Source organism: Zingiber officinale, chromosome 3B, assembly GCF_018446385.1.
Source record: "Zingiber officinale cultivar Zhangliang chromosome 3B, Zo_v1.1, whole genome shotgun sequence".
NCBI classification, from domain to species: Eukaryota; Viridiplantae; Streptophyta; class Magnoliopsida; order Zingiberales; family Zingiberaceae; genus Zingiber; species Zingiber officinale.
Window position 1 is genome coordinate 74,093,592 of NC_055991.1, and position 22,039 is coordinate 74,115,630.

Here is a 22,039-nt window from a genome sequence, read left to right on the forward strand (position 1 = left end):
CATCAAGTCAAACTTGATATTTCAACTTCCATTTGGTCAAGTCAAAATTGACCAATTTTTCTTCCTTGTCGAGTTAAATCCAACCTGTCACGCCCCAGAGGAGTCCCTGTCCGAAGAAATTTCGGCAGCACCTCCCCTGTACGGGTGACAATCTGAAGCATTTCTACAGACATAATTAGATATATATCATCAGCCTACACGGCTGAAACAAAACCAATACAGCGGATAAACATAAAATACAAGCTCATACAAAACCAAATAAAACACTGCTAGCCGGCTAGGTTTACACCACACAACCAAAACAACACTCCGAACACAAAACCGGAACACAATGCTAAGTACACAAATACATATACCAAAAATAACAATAAACAAAGGCAGAGACAGGTCTTCTGATGTGACGTGGGGACCGGCAGCCAGGATACTCCAAGCTTCTCCATAAATAACCTAGTACCTGAAAAAGATAGTATCCACGGGGGTGAGTTCAACAACTCAGCAGATACCTAGTTGACATGTATAGTAAACTATAACAAATGGTAATAACTATGGAGTACAGTCTCCTGAACAAAAGAAGGTAATGCATAATAGAAAAGGCTAAAGAGTACTGTACTCACCAGGGCCACCTATCAGAATAATCAGGTCGTCAGATCGGAAGTGTCATAAATCCTGTATGCATGTCAAACATATGCATCCATCCAAATGCAGCATATAAGTGCAGCAAACACAAGCAGTAAATGCATAAATGCGTATGATGCCAATGATGCGTCCTGGTCACCCCTGATGCCAGTCAGTCATCTCACACACAATAGTGAGGCCGAGTGGATAGAGCTGTGACAACCGTGCACTCTACCATCACTACACCTGCTGAGTGAGTGAGTGAATGGGATGCTGTCGGAGTACTCCTGTCCTCTGACCCCAAATCATAAATGGGGGAGCTCAATGCTCTCATTGTTGGGGTTACAAGGTTGCAAACATAGTCCCATATTGGAAACACATGGGAAAGATCATGGGTTTATAAGAGAAAAGATATCTCCATTGGCATGAGACCTTTTGGGGAGAGCCCAAGAGCAAAACCATGAGGGCTTAAGCCCAAAGTGGACAATATCATGCAATTGTGGAGATATCTAAATTCTTTTCGATCCTACAATTGGTATCAGAGCCTTGACTGCCAAAAGGTTTAATCGCCGACTGTGCACAAGAGCTATGATCTGATTGAGCTATGTGGGTACAATATTGACCTCGAACAAAGAAAGTGGGGGCTCCTATGTTCAGATCAAGAGGACCAGACACCAGGCAGGAAGTCCTAGTTGTGACTAGGCAAGGAAGTCCTAGTAGGTCGGGTGGACCGAGGGGCAGGAAGACCTGGTGGGTCGATGATCGGACGTGGGAAACCTATGGTCCTTTGTTTGAGGGGGGGATTGTTGGGGTTACAAGGTTGCAAACATAGTCCCATATTGGAAACACATGGGAAAGATCATGGGTTTATAAGAGAAAAGATATCTCCATTGGCATGAGGCCTTTTGGGGAGAGCCCAAGAGCAAAACCATGAGGGCTTAAGCCCAAAGTGGACAATATCATGCAATTGTGGAGATATCTAAATTCTTTTCGATCCTACACTCATCTCCCGGTATACGATAACGGGGAGGTATCTCTGCCGGCTATCACGCTGAGTCACCTGACCAACGGAGCCAAACAGAGTCCACCATCTGCTGGCTACTACGCTGCTACACTAAATGCCAGCGGAGCCAAACAGAGCGGAACTGTCTGCCGGCTACCACGCTGAGTCACCTGACCAACGGAGCCAAACAGCAGAACCGCCACACACCTGCCTGATATACCACTGATCCATGAGTGGTGGTGTGTGCAGTATATGTAACTGGCGATGCGATCAACCATAGTGGAGCTAACAATCGCGCAGCATGCAATCATGATGCATGACACTAAGCATAGCAATAAACTGATCAGCATAACCATGTCCATATATATAAAATGAGTACCGTAATGTCGATGGTCAAATACCAAGATCTCGAGTACACAGGTCAGATAGGATATCAAAAACCTAGTTCCTGAACATAACAAACATGGTATGTCACTACCTATCTGAGCATATATATAATCATGTGGGTACTAGCATAAAATGCATAACAGGTGAGCAAACAAGCATGTAACAGGTATCTAGTAGTGACGTACCGAAACAATGATGAACATAATTATTACTAAAGGTTATAACCTACTAAGCATATCAACAAGACATTATCTAAAAGATAAGTCAAGGTACCTACCTTTAATAGGAAGGTCCAATCCAGTCCAGTTCAACGTCGAGATACTCGTCTCGTATCAAAGTCCTGTAATACATCGTACAGTTTAGCTAAAAACAAAATAGCTAAACAAAATCCTAATCCGATTAGGAAACTACGTTTTAACTCCGTTTAATTTAATTATCTTACCCTTTCTTCATAGTTCACATCCTTGAATTAGTCCGACTAAAGAAGTCAACTAATGAATAAATCTCAAATCCCTAATTAAATATAACTCAAGTTAATTAGGGTTAGTTTCATTAATCTTAACCCTTCCCTTATTCAATTGATCAGATCTATATATATATAACCAACCTACTTAAATAAATTCGAGTACAATTTATTCTTAACCTTTCAAATCCTGAGCATGCTGCTACAAATGAGGAATTCTTCCATTCCTTGCCTCACTTCACCGTCGCTGCGGAAACCAGGTGCTGCTAGAGGGAATTTCTGCCGGAACCAAGAAAAGATCCCACAGAACAAAACCTTGCCTCACGGCCCTAATCAAGTTGCTGCCCACCAACCGGATCAAGAAGAAGAGATCAGAATTCAACAAAACAACCTATCACCAACTAATATCCAGCAACAATTATACACATTACCTCTTTTCCCCTAATCCCGTGACGTCCATCCGTAGCACAGAAAAGAAGATGCAAGATCTGATCAGGAGGGACAGGAATGGAGTGGTCCAACACTTCCCTTAATCCAAACAAGAAGGATTAACACAGTAATCTAGTGAAATCCGTAAACCAACTAGGGAATCCGGAAATAGATCAAGAGGGAAGGAAGGTTTCGGTTGCTCACCCTCGAAGCTCTAAGGCATCTTCACGTCGACGTCGGCTATGGCGCGAGCTCGACTAAGGGGGAGAGGGAAGAATTGGGACAGAGGCTCTAGGGCAAGGAGATCGGCAACCGGCGGTCTGTGGCGTCGGAGATCAAAGCAGCGAGAATCGGCAGAGGCTTGGACTCCTTGGCCGATCACCACTAGGGAGAAGGAAGAGGCGTGAGGCTTGGCCACTGCTCTTGTACCAGAGGGGAAGAAGAGGTGCCGCGGCGATAATTTGGGAGAAGATGAAGGCTCGGCGCCGCACGGAGGAGAGAATCGGGATGGAGAGGAAGGGAGGAGGAATCGACGTCGGGCTAGGTCACGTGGGGAGAGAAAAAGAAAAGGAAAGGAAATAAATAAATAAATAAACATTTTCTCGCTAAAATGGGTAGCTTAAACAGGCTTTCCCGGAGCCCAATTTTGATCCCCGTAAACTCGTCCATACGAGCTCCGAAAAATTCCTGAAAATTTTTCAAAAATACCGAAAAATTCCCTTATCATTATTCGTCATTTTTTTTCCGGTATTTTACACAACCTTTGATTCATGTCAATTTTTAATTTAATGAATCTCAATTCATTAATATAAATTGACTCAATGAATCAAATTTAAATTAGACTCATTCAACAATTGAATCTAATTGAGTCTAACTCAATAAGTCTAATTTGAATTAATCCAAATCCAATCTTTGGTGCATCATATGAACCTAATCCAATTGGTTCATCATATGAACCTAATCTTCATCCACTTGTTCTTTGTGTGTGACCCAATAGGTTCTTGTAACATTGGCAATGTTTCTAAACTCCTTTAGAAAACATAAGCAATGAGCGGCATCTAGCAATACATCATTGCTACCCAATGTTACAAGAATGTTGAGATCCAACATCACCTTGTGACTACTAATTGTGACTCCTCACAATATATGACAAGTGTCCTTCTATCCTAGACATCTAGATTGATCAATGTGAGTCATAGACCGTGTCATCCTCTGATCAAACTAAATCTTGAACTCCAAGTAGACTCACTAAATCAAATGAGCTCAATATCTTATATTGACTCATTTGGGCATGGTCATGCACTTCGTGGTCTCACTCTATCAAGAATATCGATGTCTCTCCCGTCATATAGGAGGGATAGATCCCATCTACATCACTCACATCCCTCCGCATAATTTGTTACATACCCAGTAATCACCTTTATAGTCCACCCAGTTACGGGTGACGTTTGATGAAACCAAAGTACATAACTCCTTATGTAGGGAACCATGGTGATTTCAAGTCCAAGGACTAGTAGTCATACTAATAGCCACATGAGAAAGTATATGACACTCATATAACTATCCATGATACTTTCTCATGGCGGGTCATTCAGTATACATTCTCCAATGCATACCCATGTGTCAACTTGATATCTCCATATCCATGACTTGTGAGATCGAGTCATCGAGTGGACCTACATGCTAGTCTTATTGCATTAACATTGTCCCTGAATGCTAATACTCGACTAGGAATGATTAAGAGTAGTGTTCCCTATATCATCTCACTATCGATTCAACCAATCGATTGATATAGGTAAGAACCTTCTACTCAAGGACATTATTATACTTAGTTTATTTGGCACTAATACAACAAGTCCAAAATACAATCATCAAATGATTGGCTCCAGGGCTCTAGCTAACAGATCCATGATACTTTCTCATGGCGGGTCATTCAGTATACATTCTCTAATACATACCCATATGTCAACTTGATATCTCTATATCCATGACTTATGAAAAGATCAAGTCATCGAGTTGACCTACATGCTATTCTTATTGCATTAACATTGTCCCTGAATGTTAATACTCGACTAGGAATGATTAAGAATAGTGTTCCCTATATCATCTCACTATCTGTTCAACTAACCGATTGATATAGGTGAGAAACTTCTACTCAAGGACGCTATTATACTTAGTTTATTTGACACCAATACAAGTATAATAACCAAAACAAATGCCTTTATTTATATAAGAATATGATACAACAAGTCCATAATACAATCATCAAATGATTGGCTCTAAGGCTCTAACTAACACTTCCTTGGTTGTCGTGTGTAGACTAATTTCTCCCTAATTTGTACATTACAGAATCTAATAGAAACCTCGAGTTACATTCGAGGGTAGTCTAAATTTATAACTAGAGTGATGAAAGATGAAGGCACGACACGCAAGTCGTATTATGAATTACAACATCACATGCACACATCCAATCACATTGGGAAGAGGCATAACCATGCACCATGTCATATATATATTCACAATATCCTTATAACATAAATTTACTATGATTTTAACAACTAATTATGAACCATGCACCATGTCATATACTCACTGTTGGCACAAAACAGTGAGTATATGAACAAACCTATTTCGTTTGGTAGATATATATTTCCAAGGTTTCAACCCAAAGAGAAGTTGGGAACAGTAAGGTGGTCTTGGCCCAAAGGATATAGTGAGACCGCCGTGCCCCTCCAAATGGAGAAGATCACACAAACCTAAATAATTTCCTATAATCATCCATAGAGGAAGTTTGATCTAGTGATTCGCAAACAAGCTCATCCGATGTGGAGGAAGGCACTCAAAGCCAACGCGCAAGTTTGAATGCATCACTTACAAACCAGTAATGGAGACCGTGAAATTTATTTAAATAATTTCTCTCTCACTTAGTTATTTAAAATCGAGGAATTTTAACATGCACACACATCACACATGCACACAAACATAACATATAAAGGCAAAAAATATGAAAATAAATTTCCAACTATTATGGCCTCATCCATCGCTGTCCTTCGTATGCCACCAACCCTAGCCACCGCCAACCCTAGCCAGGTGAGGAGGAGAAAACCTAGCCGCTGGCCCTAGGGTTTATGTCGTCGTATTTATCTTGCTTCCTTCTTCGCCACGCCTCCGGTCCTCAAGGTAGCACCACGCATAGCAAGCCGCAACAATAAGAAATAAAAAATTACATTTATCGATCCTATATTCCATGAAGGAATGTACATGTAATCTAGATCGAACAAAATGTAAAATAAACTAATACAGCTCTAGCTGTATTTAATAATTACAATCATGCACACACAAAATACCATCGACATGCCCGAGGGTTCAAATCACATACAAACACAATAGGCCATAATAGTTGGAACTAGGATACCTGCAACCACAAAGTTAATCTATTTTGCATATCCTACTATTATTCTGCCTAAATTATATATGAACAGTGCATAATTTAACCGAAAACCAAACACTCAGAGGTAGAAAACTTGCTCTAATACAATTGTTGGCGCTGGAAATTCAGTTCTGTGTAAATCCCATGTACAAAAATTTGTACGAGCACATAACCTTTCCTACCAACCCACATGATCGATCATACATGTGTTTGATCAATCAAGAAAGTTCTTGATTGATCAAAGCATGCCTTGATCGAAGCACAATATCGCTGGCCTCTTGTGTTGGTGTTCAGGATCCATACAAAGAAAAATAAACTAATTACGCTGCGGAATAAGAACTAGTTGTACCTTTCCTCGTATGCTAAGACCTCTTGATCTTCTACTGTATTCCTCTCTTTCTCTTGGATGTCATGTGGGCGATGATCTACCAAGACAAAACACCCGAACCTCTTCTTCCTTTCCAAGCCGCCTACCACCAAAGAATGCAAAGCAAAAAGGGGTGCCTCCTCCTTCTTCTTTTTCCTCCAAACCGCCGGCCACCTAGGTGCTTCTTCTCTTCTTTTTCTTCTCCTCCAAGCCCCGACCACCAAGGGGAGATGGAGCGCCGGCCCTAGAGGGAAGAAAGGGATGTGAGGCGCCGACCCTAGAGGAAAGAAAAGGAGAAAAAAATGTGGGTCGCCGACCCTAGAGAAAAAAGGGAGGGTTGTTGAGTTGTGGAGAAAAACAAAATTTATCACTTATATTTTTGTGGCACAGTCTCCTCTCCTTTTATAACCCTTAGCGCCAGATAAAAAAGGAGAAAAGTTAACAGATTTTTTTAGAATTCTGTTGAGAAAAAATCTCCCTTTTATAACTCTCTTTTTTTTCTTTTTCTTTTTTTTTTGTTTTATTGTGGACGGTCCCTTGCTTGGGCACCAAGCAAGGATGTGGCCGGCCCCTTTCTTGGGTAGGAAGTAAAAACAAAATGGGTGAATGTGAGACTTTATAGAGGCTACAACAGAGACTGAGAGGAGGAATTTGTTTTGACCTCCTGATGGACTTGAGCTTCCTGTGTTTGACCCGAGCACCAAACTCAAGTTCATCAATAATAACTCATACCACTAAAGGGTCATTATTGAACTACTGCACCAATCCCATATTACAATATGGGCTCCTACTTATCATGAGTGTGTTAATCTCTCTATGTTTAAGATATCGTATGTCCATTAATTAAATGAGTTACTGACAACTCATTTAGTTAACATCTGACTCCAAGAGTAGTACCACTCAACTTTATTATCATATCAGACTAAATCCACCTGCAGGGTTTACATGATACTCCTTATGAGCTCCTCAAGGGGACATCATCAACCTAAATAAATAGGACACTGTTTCCCTTTATAATCAACAACTGATAAAGAAACCTTGTAAATGGATCGCCTTGAAATTCAGCTTGGGGAAGGGTATTGACGCCACACTCAAGCAAGATGAGAAGGTGAGTGATAAGTCATGGAGTTTTGATCGCCACAAGTTGCCTTGATAAGATCGAAATTAGTTCTTTGCCTAAGAACAAGAAGGAAGCTCTCACAAAAGAGAAACTCAAATTTTCATTCAAACTTACATGATTTGTCATACAAGAGTTCTCCTATTTAACATCCCTTAAGATCCCCTATGCACTAATTATGCAATAAATATCATGCTTGCATGCATGGGTTTTATTATCCACTAATGCAACCACTAATCCCTAATACTAGCTTAATGCAACCATGCATGCATGGTATTTGTTATACTAGCTTAGGAACTTTCAAAAATGCATTAAAAACCCACAAAGGACATCAAAAGTCACTTTAGAAAAACCCACAAACCATGCATGCACACGAAAATGGTCCTCATGTTGGTCCAATTTCACTTTCAAATTGAAGGAATGTGATCCACTTAGTTGTTGCCTCCATTGTGCATTGATCCTCCTTTTCCTTGAGCCTCATTATTAAGCCTTCCAAAGCTTGCTTCATTCTCTTAGTCTTGGACCTTGTCATGGGTCCCCCAATTTCCTTCAATGCCTCTTCTTGGCTCACATCAACAACACACCATATAAATGGTACTATCTCCCAACTTATCGGGTCTATTGATTTAACGAGTAAATCTCACCCATTAATAAGTTAAAGAAATAAATACTAAGTATATGTATTTGTTATTATATCGGGATTAAGAGTACGTACATCCATAATAATAGAGGTTCTGTTCTTTTATATAGTCATTATAAATCGAACAACCTCAAATAGTCCTACTCAATACACACATAGTGTACTAGTGTAATTATATAGTCAAGATAAACTAATACCAAATTACACTACAACCGTTTCAATGGTTTGCCCCTATCCATCTTGGTTGTGAGCTACTATTTATAATTTATAAGGAACCGATAACATGATCTTCTGTGTGGCACCACACATCATGTTATCTACAATATAAATTAAATGGACAACTGCATCAACATATATATAAATATAAAATATAAACATTTGACCAAAGTGATTCTCATTTCAAAATATCTCAAAGACATATGTTCATACAAAAGCTAGGCTTATAGTATACATCCCAACAGATTGCGCCAACAACATTACTTGTGACCCAAAGAGTTTGTCATTCACACTAATCGTGAATTGTTGAAGCATTTGAACAACCAAAGTAAGTTGAATAGATGTCATGCAAAATGGGTGGAGTTCATTGAATCATTCCCTTATGTGATCAAGTATAAACAAGGTATAGAATGTTAGAATGTATACTAAAAGTCTAGTTTTTTGTATAAACATTTATTTTGAAATAAGAATCACATTGGTCAAATGTCTACATTTATGTTAAGTGTAGTTATCTATTTAATTTATATTGTAGATAACATGGTGTGTGGTGTCACACAGAAGATCATGTTATCAGTTCCTTAGAAATTATAAATAGTAGCTCACAACCAAGATGAAATGAGACAAACCATTAGAATAGTTATAGTGTAATTTGGTATTAGTTTATCTTGACTTTAAAATTACACTAGTACACTATGAGTGTATTGAGCAGGACCATTTGAGGTAGTTTCTTTTTATACTGACTATATAAAAGAATACAATCTCTGTCATTATGGAAGTGCGTACTCTTAATCATGATATAATAACAAGCATGTATACTTAATATTTATTTCTTTAATTTATCCAAGGATGAGATTTAGTTCATTAAATCAATAGGCCCGATAAGTTGGGAAGTGATATTATTTATATGGTGTGTTGTTGATTATAGAATGAAATTGTGCCCTAGTAATCTAGGTTGGTGATGTCCCATTGAGGAGCTAATAAGGATTGTCATGTAAACCCTGCAGGTGGACTTAGTCCGACATGATAATAAGGTTGAGTGGTACTACTCTTGGAGCTAGATATTAATTAAGTGAGTTGTCAGTAACTCATTTAATTAGTGGACATTCAATATCTTAAACACAGGGAGACTAACGCACTCATCATAAGAAGGAGCCCATATTGTAATATGGGATTGGTGTGGTAGTACAATAATAATTCTTTAGTGGTATGAATTATTATTGATGAACTTGAGTTGGGTGTTCGGGGCGAACACAGGAACTCAAGCTCATCGGAAGACCAAAACCAATTCCTCCTCTCGGTCCCTGTTGTAGTCTCTTATTTATAAAGCCTTATGTCCACTTAAAGTCAAGCTTCTTACCCATCTTGTTGTGGTCGGCCAAGCCAAGCTTGGAGCCCAAGCTAGGGCCGGCCAAGCAAAAGGATGGAGCCAAGTTATGGCCGGCCAAGCTTGGAGCCCAAGCTAGGTGGTCGGCCACATAAAATATAAAAGGGTATTTTAAATTTTAAATTATTTCCTTTTGTGGAAGCTATGGTTTTAAAAGAGAGTTTTTAAAATTTAAAATCTTTCCTCTTATAGTTTTCTACAAACGATTAAGAGAGAGGTTTGATATATTTCCTTATTTGTAGTTAAAAGAAAGATTTTAATTTTTGATAAAACTTTCCCTTTTTGTAACCATCCACATGTTTTTAAAAGAGAGATTTTAATTTATAAAATTTTCCTTTTATAACCAACAAGGGATTTAAAAGAGAAATTTTTTATTAAAAATTTCTTACCGGAAACAAATAAGGAAGTTTTAATTTTATGTTTAAAACTTTCCTTGTTTGGAGCACATGTGTAGGGCCGACCATGACAAGCATTAAAAGGAAGTTTTAATTTTTTGTTTTAAAACTTTCCTTTTTAGTCATTGGCAAGGAAAATAAGGAAATTTTAATTATGTTTAAAACTTTCCTTTTTTACTAAGACCAAGGATTATAAAAGAGATGGAGGGGTGCCTCATGAGATAACACATCTTCTATTCCTCTCTTCCAATCCTTTGGTGGTCGGCCCTTATCATTTTCTCTTCTCCTTTTGTTTTCTCTCTTGGAGGCCGGCGGCATCAAGCATTGTTTTCTCTTGGTGACCGGTTGCTTGAAGGAGAAGAAGGAGAGAAGGAAGCTCTCTTGTCTAGCATCCCTTGGAGGTTAGTTGGTGGCCGAATATTGGAAGCAAAAGAAGAAGCTTGGTTGGATTTCATCTTGGTAGATCATCGCCCACACGACGTCCAAGAGAAGGAGAGGAATACAGCAGAAGATCAAGAGTTCTATAAGCTACAAAAGGTATAACTAGTTATTAGTTTCCTCATCATAACTAGTTCTTTCTTTTGTATAGATCTCGAAAACCGAAACACAAGAGATTATCGGTTTTAGGTTATCATTTTGTTATCGATTTCATGTTTTGATATTGTGTTTCTATTGAGGTCTCTATAGTTAAACCTAGTTTACTGTAAGAAGTTAAATATCCGATTTCTTTGAAAAGCTTTGTCTAGGAACTGGTGGATGATCCCATACCCAAGAAGGCCTAGTGCCTCGCCATATTTAACCTGGAAGCCGACCTTTGAAATAGATATTTGATTGACTTCTGTAATATGGCTTAACATAGGAAGATCACATTGGTTAAATTTAGAGTAAAAATGTTAAGTATCGTTTCCAATCCAAGTTTGACTTCTAAAGGACAATTTGGATTAATAATGTTAAGCATCATTTACAATCCAAATTTAACTTCAGTAGAGCACATGGGTAGCTAGGATAGTTCTATGTTTGTACAAAACTTTTGTATAGCGGAACTAGAATGGTATTCCTAGTAGCAACCAACAATTGGTATCAGAGTTAGGTTTTACCTCTGTGTGTTTGGTTTTTAGTTTAATTATGCACATGTCATACATATTTTAGGCAGGATAATAGTAGGATGTGTAAATAGATTGACTCTGTGGTTGCAGACTCCAACTATTATGGCCTATTATGATTGTGTGTGATTGGACCCTTGGACATGTCGAGGGCATTTTATGTGTGTGCATGATTATACTTATTAAATACAGCAGGAGCTGGATTAGATTTAGGATTTTACATTTTGTTCGATCTAGACTGATACGAACCCCACCAATAAATGTGATGGAACCCAAAACAAAGGTGGATAGAACCCCAAGAACTAAACGACAAGAGTGTGAGTCTTGACCCGTAACCAAGAATTGGCACGAACCAAGCCTACAAAAGAAAGAAACGCCACACCTAGGGGTGATAAGTTTCGATGGGTTGAACGCCACGAGAGTAGACTAGATAAGTTCAGCAAGTTCTTTCAAGAACTAAGAGAGCACACAATCTCACCAAAAACTAAGTTGCTTCATACTAAGATGTCCCTCCCTTATATAATGGGAGTGAACAAGGAAAAATACAAGATAAGTACATGCACAATTAGAGTCCCAATGATGCATGCCTCATGCAAGCTATCTAGAAGCCCAAAACAAAATAAATGCATGCACAATTAGAGTCCAAGTTGCATGCTTCATTAAACAATCTAAAATATTTAAGTCTTCATGCATGGACGAATTCCCATGCTTTGCATGCTTATTAGCGTCCTTCCTTTAAGCGCGGCCAGTCATGGATGGTTATGCCAGATTATGTGGATTAGGCCACGACTAGCAGTTGCGATTATCTTCATTTCTCCTTGCTCATAGTCCTCCCAATGTTTTTTGATTAGCCCATTTAGTGCTTCCTTGAAACGCTTTGCCCGTAGTCTTGTAATTGGGCCTTCCGGAAGTGATAACTGATCTCTCCTATCTTCAGCCCTTGGGCATACATCATTCTCCCCTTCTTGAAAAGGATTTGTCCTCAAATCATCACCTGCATCAAACGGGGATAAGTCAGCAACATTAAAAGTAGAATGTACGCCATACTCACCTGGTAGTTCAAGTTTGTAGGCATTATGCGCTCTAATACTTGAAATGGGCCATCCCCTCGAGGTAGAAGTTTAGAACGACGTTTTTCCGGAAATCGCTCCTTTCAGAGGTGCAACCAAACCCATTCTCTTGGTTCAAACACAATTTTCTTGCGCCCCTTGTTAGCTTGTTGCATGTATTGCTGAGTTCTTTTCTCAATATTCAGTCGTGCTTGTTCATGAATCTTCTTTACGAATTCGGCCTTCTGCTTACCATCTAAGTTTATATGCTCACTTACAGCTAAAGGAATCAAATCTAATGGTGACAAGGGATTGAAACCATAAACAATTTCAAATGGAGAAAATTTAGTCGCAGAATGTATGCTCCTATTATAAGCAAATTCAACATGAGGTAGACAATCTTCCCATATTCTCAAATTCTTGTTAATGACCGCACGAAGTAAAAAGGACAAGGTTCGATTGACCACTTCAGTTTGCCCATCAGTTTGGGGGTGACAAGTAGTAGAGAACAACAATTTAGTTCCTAATTTCCCCCACAAAGTCTTCCAAAAATAACTCAAAAATTTTGCATCTCTATCAGAGACAATGGTCCTAGGCATGCCATGCAACCTAATAACCTCTTTAAAGAACAATTCAGCTATATGCGATGCATCATCAGTTTTATGACATGGAATGAAATGCGCCATTTTAGAGAATCTGTCTACCACAACAAAAATTGAATCTCTCCCCCTCTTGGTCGGGGGTAATCCCAAAACAAAGTCTATTGAAATATCAGTTCAAAGCTCACTAGGTATAGGCAAAGGAGTATACAAGCCATGGGGTTTCAATTTAGATTTAGTTTGTTTGAAAGTGATACACTTCTCACAAATTCTTTTCACGTCGCGTTTCATATGAGGCCAAAAGAAATGATCCTGTAAAACCCCTAAAGTCTTAGTAACGCCAAAATGACCCATCAATCCACCACCATGGGCTTCCCTAGTGAATAATTCACGTAACGAACACATAGGCACACACAATCTATTTTCACGAAATAAAAACCCATCATGCCTATAGAACTTACCAAATGCAACCTTATCGCATGCTTTGGAAACCTCAGCAAGATCAGTATCGTTAGTATATAAATCCTTGATATATTCAAATCCAAGTAACTTCGTATCTAAAGTGGGGACAGTAAAGCATACCTTCGAGATAGTGCATCAGCAACTACGTTCTCCTTTCCTTGCTTATATTTGATCACATAAGGAAATGTCTCAATGAATTCTACCCATTTAGCATGACGTCGGTTCAACTTATGTTGGCTCTTCAAATGCTTTATAGATTGATGATCTGTGTGAATCACGAATTCTTTTGGCCATAGGTAATGTTGCCATGTCTCCAATGCTCTCACCAATGCATACATTTCCTTGTCATATGTGGGAGAGTTGAGAGTGACTCCACTCAACTTCTCACTGAAATAAGCAATGGGTCTCATTTCCTGCATAAGCACAACACCTATACCAACACCAGAAGCATCACATTCGATTTCAAAGGTTTTAGAAAAATCTGGTAGGATTAGTAAAGGAGCAGAACTTAGCTTTTCTTTCAAAGTGTTGAAGGCCCTCTCTTTCTCCTCTCCCCACTTGAATGACTCATTTTTCTTGATGACTTTAGTAAGAGGAGCTGCAATATTGCTAAAATCATGAACAAACCATCGATAGAAGCTGGCCAAACCATGGAAACTCCTCACTTGGCTAATTGTTGTCGGTGTTGGCCACTCTTGGATTGCTTTCACCTTTTCCTCATCCATCTCAACGCCTTTAGTACTAACAACAAAACCAAGAAACACGACTTTCTCCGTACAAAAGGAGCATTTAACGAGGTTAGCAAAAAACTTTTCTTCTTTTAGCACACTCAAAACTAATCTTAAATGTGTAACATGCTCTTCTAAGCTTCTGCTATAAATCAAAATATCATCAAAATACACAACTACAAATTTCCCTAAGAAAGCACGCAAAACATGGTTCATCAAACGCATAAAAGTGCTAGGAGCATTAGTTAAGCCAAAAGGCATTACTAACGATTCATATAAGCTATGTTTGGTTTTAAAACCAGTTTTCCATTCATCACCTTCCTTCATCCTAATCTGATGATATCCACTCCTAAGATCAATTTTTGTGAACAGACAAGAACCATGCAATTCATCAAGTATATCATCAATCCTAGGAATTGGATGGCGATACTTTACCATGATGTTGTTGATGGCTCGACAATCCACACACATCCTCCATGTTCCGTCCTTCTTGGGAACTAGTAACACAGGCACGGCGCAAGGACTCATGCTTTCTCGAACATACCCCTTTTCTAATAATTCATTAACTTGCCTCTGAAGTTCCTTTGCTTCCTCTGGATTGCTTCTAAAGGCAGGTCGATTCGGAATGGAGGCACCATGTATGAAGTCAATTTGGTGCTCAATTCCTCTAATGGGAGGTAAACCATGCGGAACCTCTTCAGGAAAGACCTCCTCGAATTCCTGTAAGAGAGAAACAATAACACTAGGCAAAGAATTGTTAAGGTCATTAGTGCTCAAGAGTGCCACCTTATACAAAAGGATAAGGGGCAGCTGATTTGAAAACAAAGCTCGCTTAATCTCACTCTTTTTTGCATAAAAAATATTTTTCTTTCTCTCTCCTTTTTTTTCCTTGCCCACTCCTTCTGTCTCTTTCCTCTCATCTTCTTTCCTCTCATTTTTCTTTCCCTCTTCTTCTTTTTTCTCAATTTTTTTCTCTCAATTTCTTTTTCTTTCTTTTTTTCATTTGCTTTTTGTAGTCTCAACTGGTCCTCCATAACTTGTCTTAGAGTCAACGGTACAAGAATAATAGGTTTCCCTTTCAAAGTAAAACTATACTTATTTGTGAGGCCATCATGTGTTACCTTTCGATCGAATTGCCAAGGTCTTCCCAACAATAGATGGCATGCATGCATGGGAACCACGTCACACAATAGCTCATCTTCATATTTGCCAATGGAGATTGCTACCAAGACTTGTTTTGTTACCTTGATTTCTCCGCAATCGTTTAGCCACTGGAGTCGATAAGGTCGTGAATGTTTCTGAGTTGGTAGTGATAATTTCTCCACCAAATTAGTACTTGCCACATTAGTGCAACTCCCCCTATCAATAATAACACTGCAAACCTTGTTATTGACAAAGCAACGGGTATGAAACAAATTCTCCCTTTGATTACCTTCTTCCTCCTTAGCTTGTAGATTTAGAACTCGTCGGTCCACCAATAAGTCTCCAATAACAGCATGTTGTTCATCATCACTGCCCTCTTTTTGTGGCACTTCTTCAACTATTTCATCCTCATCTTCCGACTCAAGTTCACCTTGAGCGTTTATTACCATCACCCTTTTGTTCACACATTGACTAGCTATATGACCATGCCCTTGACATTTAAAACACTTGATATCACGAGTTTTGGAGGAAATGGGCTCGCGATTACCTTGAGTAGTTAATGGTGTGGGTTTGGGCTTTTTGAAGGGTTCAAACTTTGGCTTATTTTGAGGTTGTTCCTCCTTTTTTGGAGTTGTCCGCCATGTGCCGTGAGTAGTCATTGGTTGTCCCTTCCTAGCCAATCCTCTCCTCTTGAGTTGTTCTTCCACTTTTTGTGTTTGGTGGAACATATCCGACAGCTCAACATAATGCTGCAATTCAACAATATCAGCAATTTCTGGATTTAAACCATGTAAAAACCTGGCCATAGTGGCTTTCCGATCTTCATTGACATTAGCTCGGATCATGGACAACTCCATGTCCTTGAAATATTCATCCACACTTTTGGAGCCTTGAGATAATCTTTGAAGCCGCTGATATAAGCTTCTAGAATAATGGCTGGGTACAAACCTCCTTCTCATGAGCACTTTCATCTCCTCCCAAGTGGATACAGATTGCTCTCTGTTTCTTCTCCGAGTCATCACCACTTGATCCCACCAAACAATAGCGTAATCATTGAATTCAATGGCAACTAACTTTACCTTTTTAAACTCTGAGAATTCATGATAGTCAAATACCATTTCCATCTTAGTTTCCCATTCCAAGTAAGCTTCTGGGTCATTTCTCCCTTGGAAGGTTGGAATCTTCATCTTAATCCCTCCTAAATCATTATTTCTTCTAGTTCCGTTTCTATCTCCACGATGTCCAATCCTGCCCCGATTGTAGTTTTGCTCATTAAAGTCTTCCACAATAACCTCTTCATCTTCTTCGACATCAATCCCTTGGGCATGTCTTCGTTGTGGTCTAGTAATACGGGCTTGTTGATGTCTTCTTGGTGTCCCATCCTCCACTCGATCCAACCTCTCATGGATAGATTCTAATTCCGCCCTCATTATCCGCTGCATCTCTCCCATCAATGCTTGTAATTGTAGGTTCGGAAGTGGCCTAGCCCCCTCATTTGCTCCATCCTCTTGGTTGTTGGACATGGCTGCAAAATGAAAGAAAACCTCACAAGCACTCAACTCACGTTTGGGTGGTAGCTCTCAATTGATGATATCTCTCAGTTCTTGATCAAACTCTAGAACAAATCAGAATATCACGTAGCAATTCAAAAGATATCACCGAAACTTATGATGGCAGAATTTTAAGAGAAAATGAAAGAGTAGAAGTTTGAGAATAAGGAAAACAAAAAAAGAATTGTTGAAGAAAATTTACTTCGATTCACACAAGCAGGTTTTTTTTTTGCGCTTTCTTCTTCTTCTTCTTTTTTTGTCTTTTCAGTTCGCTCTTTTTTTTTCCACGATTTTTTTTTTTTTTGCTTTTGTGATGTATGCCCAAGGGCTGAAGATAAGAGAGATCAGTTATCACTTCCGGAAGCCCAATTACAAGACTACGGGCAAAGCGTTTCAAGGAAGCACTAAATGGGCTAATCAAAAAACATTGGGAGGACTATGAGCAAGGAGAAACCAAGATAATCGCAACTGCTAGTCGTGGCCTAATCCACGTAATCGGGCATAACCATCCATGACCGGTCGCGCTTAACGGAAGAACACTAATAAGCATGCAAAGCATGGAAATTCGTTCATGCATGAAGACTTAAGTATTTTAGATTGTTTAATGAAGCATGCAACTTGGGACTCTAATTGTGCATGCATTTATTTTGTTTTGGGTTTCTAGATAGCTTGCATGAGGCATGCATCATTGGGACTCTAATTGTGCATGTACTTATCTTGTATTTTTCCTTGTTCACTCCCATTATATAAGGGAGGGACATCTTAGTATGAAGCAACTTAGTTTTTGGTGAGATTGTGTGCTCTCTTAGTTCTTGAAAGAACTTGCTGAACTTATCTAGTCTACTCTCGTGGAGTTCAACCCATCGAAACTTATCACCCCTAGGTGTGGCGCTTCTTTCCTTCGTAGGCTTGGTTCGTGCCAATTCTTGGTTACGGGTCAAGGCTCACACTCTTGTCGTTTAGTTCTTGGGGTTCTATCCACCTTTGTTTCGGGTTCCATCACATTTGTTGGTGGGGTTCGTATCATCTGGTATCAGAGCTTCGGTTCAAAGGCAAGTGCAAATCTATCTTTACTTGTTGTTTAGCAAAAAGAGAAAAAAAAGAGCGCAACGAAAAGACAAAAAAGAAGAAGAAGAAAGCGCCAAAAAAAAAAACTGCTTGTGTAAATCGAAGTAAATTTTCTTCAACAATTCTTTTCTTGTTTTCCTTATTCTCAAACTTCTAATCATTCATTTTCTCATAAAATTCTGCCATCATAAGTTTCGATGGTATCTTTTGAATTGCTACATGATATTCTGATTTGTTCTAGAGTTTGATCAAGAACTGAGAGATATCATCAATTGAGAGCTACCACCCAAACGTGAGTTGAGTGCTTGTGAGGTTTTCTTTCATTTTGCAGCCATGCCCAACAAGCAGGAGGATGGAGCAAAGGAGGGGGCTAGGCCACTTCCGAACCTGCAATTACAAGCATTGATGGGGGAGATGCAGCGGATGATGAGGGCGGAATTAGAATCTATCCATGAGAGGTTGGATCGGGTGGAGGATGGGACACCAAGAAGACATCAACAAGAACGTATTACTAGACCACAACGAAGACATGCCCAAGGGATTGATGTCGAAGAAGATGAAGAGGTTATTGTGGAAGACTTTGATGAGCAAAACTACAATCAGGGCAGGATTGGACATCGAGGAGATAGAAACGGAACTAGAAGAAATAATGATTTAGGAGGGATTAAGATAAAGATTCCAACCTTCCAAGGGAGAAATGACCCAGAAGCTTACTTGGAATGGGAAACTAAGATGGAAATGGTATTTGACTGTCATGAATTCTCAGAGTTTAAAAAGGTAAAGTTAGCTGCCATTGAATTCACTGATTACGCTATTGTTTGGTGGGATCAAGTGGTGATGACTCGGAGAAGAAACAGAGAGCAATCTGTATCCACTTGGGAGGAGATGAAAGTGCTCCTGAGAAGGTGGTTTGTACCCAGCCATTATTATAGAAGCTTATATCAGTGGCTTCAAAGATTATCTCAAGGCTCCAAAAGTGTGGATGGATATTTCAAGGACATGGAGTTGTCCATGATCCGAGCTAATGTCAATGAAGATCGGGAAGCCACCCACTATGGCCAGGTTTTACATGGTTTAAATCCAGAAATTGCTGATATTGTTGAATTGCAGCATTATGTTGAGCTGTCGGATATGGTCCACCAAGCACAAAAAGTGGAAGAACAACTCAAGAGGAGAGGATTGGCTAGGAAGGGACAACCAATGACTATTCACGGCACATGGCGGACAACTCCTAGAAAGGAAGAACAACCTCAAAATAAGCCAAAGTTTGAACCCTTCAAGAAGCCCAAACCCACACCATCAACTACTCAAGGTAATCGCGAGCCCATTTCCTCCAAAACTCGTGATATCAAGTGTTTTAAATGTCAAGAGCATGGTCATATAGCTAGTCAATGTGTGAACAAAAGGGTGATGGTATTAAACGCTCAAGGTGAACTTGAGTCGGAAGATGAGGATGAAATAGTTGAAGAAGTGCCACAAAAAGAGGACAGTGATGATGAACAACATGCTGTTATTGGAGACTTATTGGTGGCCCGACGAGTTCTCAATCTACAAGCTAAGGAGGAAGAAGGTAATCAAAGGGAGAATTTGTTTCATACTCGTTGCTTTGTCAATAACAAGGTTTGTAGTGTTATTATTGATGGGGGGAGTTGCACCAATGTGGCAAGTACTGATTTGGTGGAGAAATTATCACTACCAACTCGGAAACATTCACGACCTTATCGATTCCAGTCGCTAAACGATTGCGGAGAAATCAAGGTAACAAAACAAGTCTTGGTAGCAATCTCCATTGGCAAATATGAAGATGAGCTGTTGTGTGACGTGGTTCCCATGCATGCATGCCATCCATTGTTGGGAAGACCTTGGCAATTCGATCGAAAGGTAACACATGATGGCCTCACAAATAAGTATAGTTTTACTTTGAAAGGGAAACCTATTATTCTTGTACTGTTGACTCCAAGACAAGTTATGGAGGACCAGTTGAGACTACAAAAAACAAATGAAAAGAAAGAAAAAGAAATTGAGAGAAAAAAAATTGAGAAAAAAGAAGAGGGAAAGAAAAATGAGAGGAAAGAAGATGAGAGGAAAGAGACAAAAGGAGTGGGCAAGGAAAAAAATGGAGAGAGAAAGAAAAATATTTTTTATGCAAAAAAAAGTGAGATTAAGCGAGCTTTGTTTTCAAATCAGCTGTCCCTTATCCTTTTGTATAAGGAGGCAATCTTGAGCACTAACGACCTTAACAATTCTTTGTCTAGTGTTATTGTTTCTCTCTAATTCTAACTTTGCATTCTTGATTTCTAGCACTCTAATCTAACTTTTCTCTGTTTTCTCTTTTGATCTAGTTTCTTTCTTCTTTTCTTTTGTAAACATATCTTGCAATCTTTAGCATATGAATTATTCTAGATGTTTTTCTTTTTCCTTTTATCTTTTCTTTCTTGTTTTCATTATGCACCTTCTTTTTTGCAATTTAAATTCTGCATTTTCTTTCTTGCTTTTCATATTTCATTTTATTTCTTATATTTGATTCTTCATTTTATAATTTTTTTTTGAATATCCATGAGAAATTTTTCTACACCCTTTTCTGCAAGATTTTTATCTCCCATTGTGCAACCTCAAATTGAAGCAGAAAGTTTCCAACTAGACCTAGAGTTAATTTTTATGATACAAGGTCACAAATTTGGAGAAGTCCTTATTTGCATAAAGTCCTTATTTGCATCTTGAAACATTTTTAGAGATTTGTGATATGGTGAAATGTGAAGGAGTGTCAGCAGATGCAGTTCGATTGATGGCATTTCCTTTCACTATCAAGGATAAAGCAAGGACTTGGTTATATTTTCTCCATTCTCAAAGTATCACAAGTTGGGAGCAATTGGAGAAGCAATTTCTGAATCATTTTTTCCTTCCAAGCAGAGTAGTGTATATGAGGAATTGCATAACAAATTTTGCTCAGACATATGGAGAATCATTGTTTGAAGCATGGGATAGATTCAAAAGTCTTCAAAGATAGTGCCCTCATCATGATTTTGAAAAATAGTTGATTCTGCACATATTCTATGGGGGAATTCCTTTCTCAGACAAGAGTTTATTAGATTCATCAGCTGGAGGTTCTTTTATGGACAAAAGTGTAGATGAAGCATATATGTTAATTGATCAAGTGACATTGAACCTCCATGAATGGTCAAACATAAGTTGGATGAAATTTCCCTCAAACATTCAAGAAGTGCAAACCATAAATGCTATAGAGTCTATCAAACAAATTGTAACTCAACCGTCTATGAGTTTTGAAAATCACAAGTCACAAAACGGGGAGTTCTAACATTTAGGGGCAAAGATTGAAAATATTGTTTCAAATTGGTTTAAAGATGATCCCCCTCCTTCGCAGACAAGATCTAGTGAAAAGTGTGATGATGTTGGGTTGAGAATTGAAAAAAATCATGAAGAACTTCTGAAGAAGGACATGTTTAGAATTGAGGAGAAGAACAATAGAAGACCACATGAACTCAGTTCCATTATTCCAAGAGGTTCCCAAATGCCACAAGTATCTTTCCCTTAACGATTGATCATACCAACACAAGATAAGCAAGTTGAATCTCCTCCACAAGATAAAAGGGAATATGGGAAATTAGAAGTACCTTTCCCAAGACCTTCACTAAGGGTTCCTTTTCCACAAAGGTTAGTGGGGGTCAATGAGAACTATGACTTTAAAAAATTCTGTTGGTAAGGTTGAGTGCAGATTTTTGAATTTGTATAAAGATGAAGACTCTTCAGATGAGGATTGTGAAGATAAAGCAGTGGTAAATAAGTTTTCAGATCTATCTCCAAATTTTACAGGGTGTTGTCGTGACATTAAATTTTCAGATGATGAATGTGATGTGGTAGATCAATTTAAAA

General features: G+C 38.9%; 1 non-coding gene across 1 annotated transcript; it reads right to left on the minus strand.

The window, feature by feature from the left end:
* Positions 1 to 21,066: 21,066 nt before the first annotated feature.
* Positions 21,067 to 21,172, minus strand: LOC121968769. The gene has a single exon (XR_006108306.1). It is a non-coding gene; the product is annotated as a small nucleolar RNA R71 (small nucleolar RNA).
* Positions 21,173 to 22,039: the final 867 nt, after the last annotated feature.